This window comes from Erinaceus europaeus, chromosome 16, assembly GCF_950295315.1.
Source record: "Erinaceus europaeus chromosome 16, mEriEur2.1, whole genome shotgun sequence".
Lineage (NCBI taxonomy): Eukaryota > Metazoa > Chordata > Mammalia > Eulipotyphla > Erinaceidae > Erinaceus > Erinaceus europaeus.
Window position 1 is genome coordinate 81,340,252 of NC_080177.1, and position 10,785 is coordinate 81,351,036.

Sequence of the window (10,785 nt, forward strand, 5' to 3'; positions counted from 1 at the left end):
CTAGTTGATGGGATTGCTTGTAATTGACAGTTAAATGTGGCAACTTTGAATTCTATACATCATGACAGGTTTATTTATTTATTTATTTATTCATTTATTTGTTGGCCTCGGTGTTATCTCTGGGGCTCGGTGCCTGAACTATGAATCCACTGCTCCTGGAGGTCATTTTTTCCCTATTTTTGTTGTTGGATAGGACAGAGAGAAATTGAGAGGGGAGGGGGAGATAGAGAGGGAGAGATACCTGCAGACCTGCTTCACCACTTGTGAAGCGACTCCACAGCAGGTGGGGAGCTGGGGGCTCGAACGAGAATCCTTGAGCTGGTCTTTGCGCTTCACACCGCCACCTGGTCCCTAGACAGAATTTTTGAAATAGTTTTGTTTTCACATGGGCTTCATTACTCAGAGATACACAGAAAGAGGGGGGACAGAGCACTGCTCTGCAGCTTCCTCCTCTGCAGTGGGGATGCTATTTTGTTATTTTGCCCCTGAAAGCTAGAAGTGGTTTATAGAGAAAAAAATTCCATTTAATAATCATATAAATCATATCTATTTTTAAAAAATAATATGAGTTGATTCTTTGTATCTGCTGCAATGTCTAGAACTAGGAAGCTTTATTAATATATCCTGCAAAATGTCCAGCCCACGTTTTGATTTTCTGGCCACAGATCTAGGTCCTGATAAAATCAAGACTTAATTGGAGTGGCGGTGCACGTGTTACAAGGCACAAGGACCAGGGTTGAAGTCCCTGGCCCCCACCTGCAGGGGAGGAAGCTTTGCGAGTGGGGAAGCAGGGCTCTGTCTCTCTCCCTCTCTATTTCCCTTTCTCTCTCAATTTCTGGCTGTCTCTATCCAATAAATAAAGACAATAAAAAAGTTAGAAGAATCAAGAAGACTGTTTAACTTAGGGAAAATTGATAACTGTGTAGCTGGTGTCATTTTTTTCTGGATGCCTAACCTTTAATAATCCGTATATATATCACAAATATATAAAATGTTAACTATGTAAATATCAGACTGAATAGGCCATGGGAACAAGAAAATATAGCTGCTACCTCCTCTGAATGTCTATTCTGGATGTTGATTATCAGAGGAAAAGAGTGGTTATCACCCATTATAGCAGAGTGAGGTGTTTGGATTCTTTTATTGTTGTTGTTGTTCATTTTGTTTTTTGTATTTATAAAAAGGAAACATTGACAAAACCATAGGATAAGAAGGGTACAACTCCACACAATTCCCACCACCAGAACTCCATATCCCATCCCCTCCCCTGACAGCTTTCCCATTCTCTATCCCTCTGGGAGCATGGACCCAGGGTCATTGTGGGATGCAGAAGGTGGAAGGTCTGGCTTCTGTCATTGCTTCCCTGCTGAACATGGGCGTTGACAGGTGGATCCATACTCCCAGTCTGCCTCTCTCTTTTCCTAGTGGGCTGGAGTTCTGGGAAATCAGAGCTCTAGGACACATTGATGGGGTTGTCTGTCCAGGGAAGTCTGGTTGGCATCATGGTAGCATCTGGAACCTGGTGGCTGAAAAGAGAGTTAACATATAAGTCCAAACAAATTGTTGATTAATCATGAACTTAAAGGCTGGAATAGTGCAGATGAAGAGTTGGGGGGTATCTCCATTCTGTAGATAGCTAGTAGGCATATTGTAGTTATATGCCAAAGCACCTGTGGCTATACTGGTTATTTTTTTTCTTTTTCTTTTTTTTTTTTTCCCTGAGCCTGAAATCTGATATGCATGTGGATCCAAGTTATTGTCTAGGGAGATAATGTCATGGCTGGAAAAGGGACCAGAAAGCTGGATCAGGGAAGAGAGTAGCTCCCAAATATGGGAAAGGTGTGTAAATATTGTTGACTGCAAACCCCATCGATTTTATCTGATCTGGGACCCATATTTAGCTTAGGAGCCTATGTGACCTCTGTATTCCTGTAGATCTGAGCTCACGTTCTGTGGTCATGAGTAGGAACGTTCCAAGCTGCCATAAGCTGGATAGGCCATGAGAACAAGAAAATATAGCTGCTACCTTCTTTGAATTTCTATTCTAGATGTTGATTATCAGAGGAAAAGAGTGGTCACCACCCATTATAGCAAAAAGTGAGGTTTTTCGATTCTTAACTCCCCTCAGATTACCTCTTGTCGTACCTCCATGTACACAGTCCATGGAATTGGCAAGAAACTAGTCTTATAAGTCTAGGTCTTTATAGTTAGAAAATAACTCCTGGGGTCTAGGGTGATAGGATGATGATAATGATGGTGATGATGATGTAAAAATCCTTTCATGCCCTTAGGCTCAAGCCAGAGCTGAACAGTGCTCCAGTAACATAAGTGAATACACAAATGCAAAATCAGTGAATTAAATGCACATAAGACAGTGTAGGATAAATGATCAAATTTTATTTATATATGGGAGTGACACTGTGCATATCAAATGTAGATCTAAACAGAGCAAACACTTAAATAACTTTTAGACAAATGAGTTCTGGAAATTTTACATTTGGATATTGAGTGAGAGGAAACATACACTGAAAACTGATTATAAAATAAGACAGCTAACTTCTAAATCTTTGAGCCATTTGAAGTTAACTTTTGTATACGTTGAAAATAGTTTATCCATGGAAAACAAAAATACCTATCCCAAAAGACCTATGCACATCAATGCTTATAGCAGCACAGTTTGTAATAGTCAAAAACTCGGAAGCAATACAGGTGTCCAGTGACAGGTGAATTACTAAGGAAGTTATGGTGCAGATACACATTGGAGTACTTTCTATGCAGCTATGAAAAACGATGAAGTCGCCTCCTTTGCAATAGCATAGTCAGAACTCAAAGGCGTATCACGTTCAGTGAGACAAGCCAGGAAAAGAAATACCAATACCAATACCACATGATCTCACTTATAGGTGGAACTTAATAACAATAAACAGCAAGTAAAAATAAAAGGTAAGGGGGTTGGGCAGTACACCACCAGGTTAAGTGCACACGGCATGAAGCCCAATGACCTGCATAGAGATTCTGGTTCGAGCCCCCAGCTCCCACCTGCAGGGGGGTAGCTTCACAAGCGGTGAAGCAGATCTGCAGGTGTCTGTCTTTCTCTCCTCCTCACTGTCTTCTCCTAATTTCTCTCTATTCAGCAACAATGACAATAACAACAACAATAACAAGTACAACAAAATGAGAAACATGGCCTCCAGGAGCAGTGGATTTGTAGTACAGACACTAAGCCCCAGTGATAAAACCTTGGATGCAGGAAAGAGAGATGGAGATGGAGATGGAGATGGAGATGGAGATGGAGGGGGAGATGGAGGGGGAGATGGAGGGGGAGATGGAGGGGGTGATGGAGGGGGAGATGGAGATGGAGATGGAGATGGAGGGGGAGATGGAGGGGGAGATGGAGGGGGAGATGGAGATGGAGATGGAGGGGGAGATGGAGGGGGAGATGGAGATGGAGGGGGTGATGGAGGGGGAGATTGAGGGGGAGATGGAGGGGGAGATGGAGGGGGAGATGGAGGGGGAGATGGAGGGGGAGATGGAGATGGAGATGGAGGGGGAGATGGAGGGGGAGATGGAGATGGAGGGGGTGATGGAGGGGGAGATGGAGGGGGAGATGGAGGGGGAGATGGAGGGGGAGATGGAGATGGAGATGGAGGGGGAGATGGAGGGGGAGATGGAGGGGGTGATGGAGGGGGAGATGGAGGGGGAGATGGAGATGGAGATGGAGGGGGAGATGGAGGGGGAGATGGAGGGGGAGATGGAGATGGAGGGGGTGATGGAGGGGGAGATGGAGGGGGAGATGGAGGGGGAGATGGAGATGGAGGGGGAGATGGAGGGGGAGATGGAGGGGGTGATGGAGGGGGAGATGGAGGGGGAGATGGAGGGGGAGATGGAGATGGAGATGGAGGGGGAGATGGAGGGGGAGATGGAGGGGGTGATGGAGGGGGAGATGGAGGGGGAGATGGAGATGGAGATGGAGGGGGAGATGGAGGGGGAGATGGAGGGGGTGATGGAGGGGGAGATGGAGATGGAGATGGAGGGGGAGATGGAGGGGGAGATGGAGGGGGAGATGGAGATGGAGATGGAGGGGGAGATGGAGGGGGAGCAGAGAGGGAGGAGGACAGGTAAGGGAAGGGAGAGAGAGAAAAAAAAGGGGGCTGAGTGGTGGCGCACCTAGTTAAGCACACACATCACCATGCACAAGGACCCGGGTTCAAGTCCCTGTCCTCACCTACAGGGGGGAAGCTTTACAAGTAGTGAAACAGAGTTTCAGGTGTCTCTCTTCATCTCTGTCTTCCTTCCCTCTCAATTTCTGGCTGTTTCTATACAATAAATAAAGATAATTTTAAAAAATTAAACAAGAGAAAAGAAAAAAAGAAAAAAACAAGGTGGAACTTGGACTGAGCAGTGTATTGCACCAAAGCAGAGGAGTCTGGGGAAGGAGGGTGAAGGACAGGATGAAGGGACATGGGGAATCCTTGTGTGTCTCCTAGATGCCAGTCAAGGGGAGATAAGAGGTTGTGTCTGTGTGTTAAAGACTAGACCCTGTGGCCCTGGAGGTGGCACAGTGGATAGAATGTTGGTCTCTCAGGCATGAGGTCCTGAGTTCAATCCCCAGCAGCACGTGTACCAGAGTTATGTCTGGTTCTCTCTCTCTCTCTCCTACCCCTCTCATTAATAAATAAAATAACAATAATAATAAAGTAAATTAAAAAAAGACTAGACCCATTAGCCCACCCCCCAAATTACAAATAATAAAATATGTTGGTGCAAGAGAGATCTTGTCACAAAGAAATTTATTTTCTGCTTCAGCTTTTACTCGAGTAAATTTAGTTTAAAATAATCAGAATGTTACTTGGCACATTTTGTGGTGACCTGGTCCCAATCCGTGAGTGTGGGTAGACAAGAGCTTTAAATCAGTCTTGGCCAGTTAGAAGCAATCCTTCAGATTTTGAAACCACAGCAAAGAGACCACAGTAGCAAATTCATTCTTGTCATGTCATTAACGAAAATCTCAATACCCCATTAATTGCACGTCCACAAAATAGACATCAGTAATGTGAAGGTTAGCTACTATGCGTGTGTACTATTTATCATTTTATGCATTCACCACATTCTAATATTAATTTTATTTAGCTGTAATAACTCCTGTCTGTTTTTTTTTCCCCCACATAAGGCTATTGCTTCACTCATGAATATCTGCCAGTTTTCAATCTGAATTAAAATCAAACTCCGTTTCCTCCTCACTGTCCACCTATGAACTTGTATACTGCTCACGGGATGTGTAAGGGTGTCAAATGTTTAGTGAACAACCATTACAGACTGCATCTTGCTCTCCACATAGGTGCTTCCTGTAGCTTTTGTGTTGTGTCCTGATACTAAAGGACATTAAACTAGTCTTCAGACATAGACACCTGGGAAAAAGGTGCTGTTTAATAATGGTGTCTCAGTATTTCACAGAGGAGAGATTTCCATGTCTTGGTGATTCTTTAAGTTGCTGTTGGTCAGGTCAAGGACTTCATGACAAGACCACATGCAAGGCAGACAGGCAGGAAACAGGACATATGAGCCCTTCTTGCCCATACACCGTTCCCCAGCCCCACAAACCTTTATAAACCTGAACACCACACACAGATGAGATTATTCTGCATCATGAGAGACTTCCTGTTACCAGCTTGTTAGTATTTGAATAGACCGGCTCTGTTTCATAGCAGCATTTTTCTCTTGGTTAGCTGACCTTCTGAAGGCCAGACTATTCGCAACTTGGAAAGGTCCAAAACTGAGAGAGTCACTGGTGTTTACTCACTGGAGTCCTTATGGTTCCAGTGATACCCAAGACATCCCCTTACTTCTTTCTCAACTTGTGGGTGAAGGAGCTGGTACAGACTTCAGGAAGTCACACGGAAGGGATGGTTTTCAAGAAATACATTTTGATTTAGATGTACTGGTCTAATACTAGATCTGGATTCTGCAGTTTGAGCCACCATCTTTCCCATCAGCACTCGGTTCTTGTCTTTCTAAAGGAAGTGATGATTATGAATTCATCCTTCCTTGCTTGGTGCCACTTCTATAAAATTCCCCCAATCCCCACTAACCAAAGCTACTTTGAATATAAAATGCTCCTCACATCTTAGCAACATGAGGTCCTGTATCTTTGCATACCCTCCCTTCCAGCATGTCATTATTATAACTTAAACATTTTTTTCCTTTGCTGCCCTTTCTAATGCTTGAATTTTCCATCCATTTTTGAGAAGAATCTATCTCAGGAAGGGGAGGCTTCTCAGTGTCTGAACATGAGGGGGGAAAAAAAAGCTGTATCTTAAATCTCAGTGCCAGACATTCAGCACTGTTTGCTGATTCTAAGATGTGAGTTTCTTTACAAATTCATGGACTTTGAAAGAGTGATCAGATGTTCTTAAAGAAAGTTCTTGCTATGAACCATTTCTCTACTTATTCATATAACAATTCTGAGCATATGGTTAGAAGTGTGTGCCCACATACTGTAATTAGAAAGAGCATCTTCTTTTTTCCCCTCCCGCCTTCCCTTCCTTCCTTCCTTCCTTCCTTCCTTCCTTCCTTCCTTTTTTCTCCCTCCTCTCCTCCCTCCCTCCCTCCTTCCCTCTCTTCCTTCCTTCTTTCCTTTCTTTCTTTCTTTCTTTCTTTCTTTCTTTCTTTCTTTCATTGCTGGAACTTGATGCCTGTACTACGAATGCACTGCACCTGTCAGCTTTTTTTTTTTTTTTGGATAGGACAGAGAAATAAAGAGGACAGGCAGAGAGGGAGAGAGAGAGACAGAGAGAGAGACACAGAGAGAGAGAGACACCTATAGACCTGCTTCACCATTTGTAAAGTGCCTCCCATGGAGGTGGGGAGCGTGGGCTCATGACTGTACTACATGTGTTTAACTGGGTGTACCACTGCCCGGCCCCCTACAAGCATATTCTGTGAGCACATATATCTATGTGTGTGTGACTTTATTACTTTTATTGCATGTATTGTTTGACCACCTTCTGAGAATTTCTGTATAGAACTCGTCATATGCACACAAATTCTCAGAAAAGCTCAAAATCAGATCACTGTTGCTTGCATAGATGCATGATGGACTTTAGGTTAGATGACGAATGAAGCATCTGGATGTTTACTGTCACCATAACATAAACAAGTGGAAAAATACTGTCACATTCCTCAGGGAATAGCAGTGACTGGTAGAATCATGAAATGATCAATTGATTTATATGTGATTATACCATATTGACATTTAATTTCCATGGTGTTGATGACAGAAGCTAAATGGAATCTATAGAGTGATAATTATTATTATTAAGCCTAATATTCTTGTGACTGGGTCTGTTGCTGCTGTTCCAAATGTGGCATTCTTACTGGGTTAAATTGATGTTTTCTTAGACACTTAGAATGAAATTAGCAATCCCTTATTTTCCCTTTCTGTTCCAGGAAGACTTGAACTTTAAAAGTAATTTGATACCCAATAGAGTTATGAAGCCACCCCCACCCTCACAGCTTAGATAATATTTACCCATGTCTGTGCCACAGTTCACCCTGAACTGCCATGGACAATCTCATTGTCATGGCAAGATACTATACTGGGCCTCTAACTTATCGGTACACTGACCACAGAAACGGAAATGAAGGAAGTGGCAGACAAACGTAGCTTAGGTAAGCACTATTTCAGTAAAGTGTCTTCTATCCATTGACATGGAGCAAGGTAAGCCATAGCCACTGCTTCTTGCTCTGAAATAAATAAACACCATGTAGTAGACACCTTTGATTTGAGGTGCAGCTTGGATGAGGTTTGAGTGCACTGCTCATTGTCATTTCCTTGATATCATAAAATACCCCCCAAGTATTCATTAATTAAGAGTGATCTCTAAGACTTGCAAACTTCACTATAAATTATAAAAATACATTAACTGTATAATTCACTGAACCCTTTAGTGATATCCGAGTCTGCTGGTGATGTTGCAAAAAGCACAATAGGAAAGTGACAGAGGAATGCCCCAGTGTTTTGAAAAAACTCCCAACTTTCCTAGGTCAGAAATCATTCTTTTCCTCAGAAAAGAAGACATTAATTTCAACTGAGACCTTACATGCACTGATGAGTTAATAATAAGGCAATAACAAAAACCAAACAAAAAATAACACCTGACTTATAATGTCATATGCTAACATGACATATTATGTTATCACAAATAATTACAACAAGCATCCCTGTTTCAATATAAGGAATTTGCATGAGTGTATTTCCCCTAAGTATCCTGTCTACTGCTCCCTCTTCGTTAGTACAGAAGTGTAGCTTTATGGAACAGAAATTCCCTTTGAGAATTTGAGTGGGGTGTGAGAAACAACGTTTTAGTTGGGAATGACTTGCAGTGATAGACACATGTGGCTCTCAAAAAGAATGGGAAGTAAAGAACTACACAGGAGAAGTCCTCCAATCATTGCAGCTCACTGTTAAGTTTTGCTGCCTTTAACGGAGTGATTCCGGGGCTATTAGTCCAGTGTGTGTATTCCAGATTCACTTAGAGATACCATAACAATTATCTTCATTGATGGTAGATCTATAAATATAGTATGCTTCACAACACCCATAGATCTTTGTAGATGAGTTGAAAATAAACCTTGGGATTCCAGCATTCTTTTAAAGGTCAGTCATCATAAGTGAAACAAATATTGGCATATATCTTTACAAGCAACCAGTAAGAATATTCCATTTCAGTGATCAACTTACACTGGAGTGATATGCTTCTTTTATTAGATAATCACCCTTTGGCGGTTGTAGCTGAAGTTATAATCGTTATTGGAAAAACGGTTCATTGAGGAAACTCATTAAGTGTGTCTCCAGCTCCAGGTCTTGCACTCAGCTGCAAGAAGATTGGGAATAAGTTCAGTTAGCTGACATGATGCCTGTGTTCTTCCTGGATGGGCAGACTCATTTAGTTGGGCTGTTTCGTGAAACACTTGAAGGTGTTTCTTTTAGTATTGTGAAATGGAATCAAAATCTGGAGACAGTGACTTTTATGATATACTGCACTTATAAACAGAAGAAAAGATGATTTAGGACTGAATTGAATAGTCTAACAAACTCCTTTTAAAAAAAACAAATTTGTAACTCAGCTAGGAGACAATATGGCAGACAATATGGCCTGGCTGACTCTACATATGGACTAACACTGTGGCCTTTGACTTGACACACTCCTTTATCAAAGGGAATCCCTAGGATTGAAGGAGCTCATGCAAACACAAATCCATCAGTCATGGAGGATGAGGGTGGGGCTAGATTAGCAGTCCCACAGGACTCCTGCAGTTCTTGGCTTTTCTTTTTGCTCTTGGTCTGGAGAATCACTTTCCAGCTGCTCTTTCAGAGCTGCCCCTCCCCTGGTGGGCTGGGGGTTGTTTATGACCTATCTTTCTTATTGTTTTTCTTCTCTTTCTTTTAAAATGTTTGAGGCATTAGGCAGTGGGTACAAGAGAGAGGAGTAGGAATGTTTTGCTGTATGTCATTGAGATATCTGGGGCTTCTGGGAGATCGCACACCAGCATTTTCTTTGTATGTGTCCCCTAACCATCTGTAACCTCTCTCAGTTCTTTGATGTACTTTAATTATTATTACTATTTTGCCTACAGGGTTATTGCTGGGGCTTGGTGCCTGCACTGTGAATTCACTGCTCCTGGAGGCCATTTGTTCCCCATTTTTGTTGCCTTTGTTGTTATTATTATTGTTGCTATTGTTGTTGTTGTTGTTGGATAGGACAGAGAGAAATCAGCAGAGGAAGGAAGACAGATGGGGGGGGGATTGCGGGGCGGAGGGGAGATAAGTACCTGCAGACTTGCTTCACCACTTGTGAAGCAACATCCTTGCAGATGGGGAGCCAGGAGGCTGGAACCAGGATCCTTACACTGGTCCTTGCACTTCAGACCATGTGCGTTTAACCCAGTGCGTTACTGCCTGGCCCCTGATGTACTTTAATTTTGATAAACACATCTTGTTCCATTACCAGCTCTGCATATGCTGTGTTGTTCCAGGTCTGAGACAAAACAGGAAGGGGCCTAGGAGTCTCCAAGAGACCTCTAGTAAAAAATTCAATTGACTTTTGGTCAAATCTTACTTTTCATTATTTTTTAAGAAAAAGGAATGGTATTAAAATTCCTTATTTTCAACATTCAATGAAAAAAATTTTTAATCTGTTAATTAAAAAGCAAGTGATAGGCCTATATTTTTTTTAAAAAATCACTTTCTTCTGTAGGATAGATCATGAACAGAAGGGGAATATTAAATTAGTTCTTATGACAGAAAACACAATTCCCAGTAACAGTGGCTGACTCCTGAAGTTTGAAAATAAAGTAAATTCCTAGGGTAGAAAGATTCGGATATTCTTTTTTGGTTTTAATATTTATTTATTTTTATTCCCTTTTGTTGCCCTTGTTGTTTTATTGTTGCAGTTATGATTGATGTCATTGTTGTTGGATAGGACAGAGAGAAATGGAGAGAGGAGGGGAAAACAGAGAGGGGGAGAGAAAGACAGACACCTGCAGACCTGCTTCACCGCTTGTGAAGTGACTCCCCTGCAGGTGGGGAGCCGGGGCCTCGAACCGGGATCCTTACGCCGGTCCATGTGCTTTGTGCTGAGTGTACTTAACCCGCTGCACTACTGCCCCAATCCCAAGACTTGGATTTTCTAAGGACTAAAACACTCCAGGAAAAACAATGTCATTGTAGGACACATCCTAAATGTTAGTTATTATTTCTTTCTACTTATGTATGTGAGAATGGAG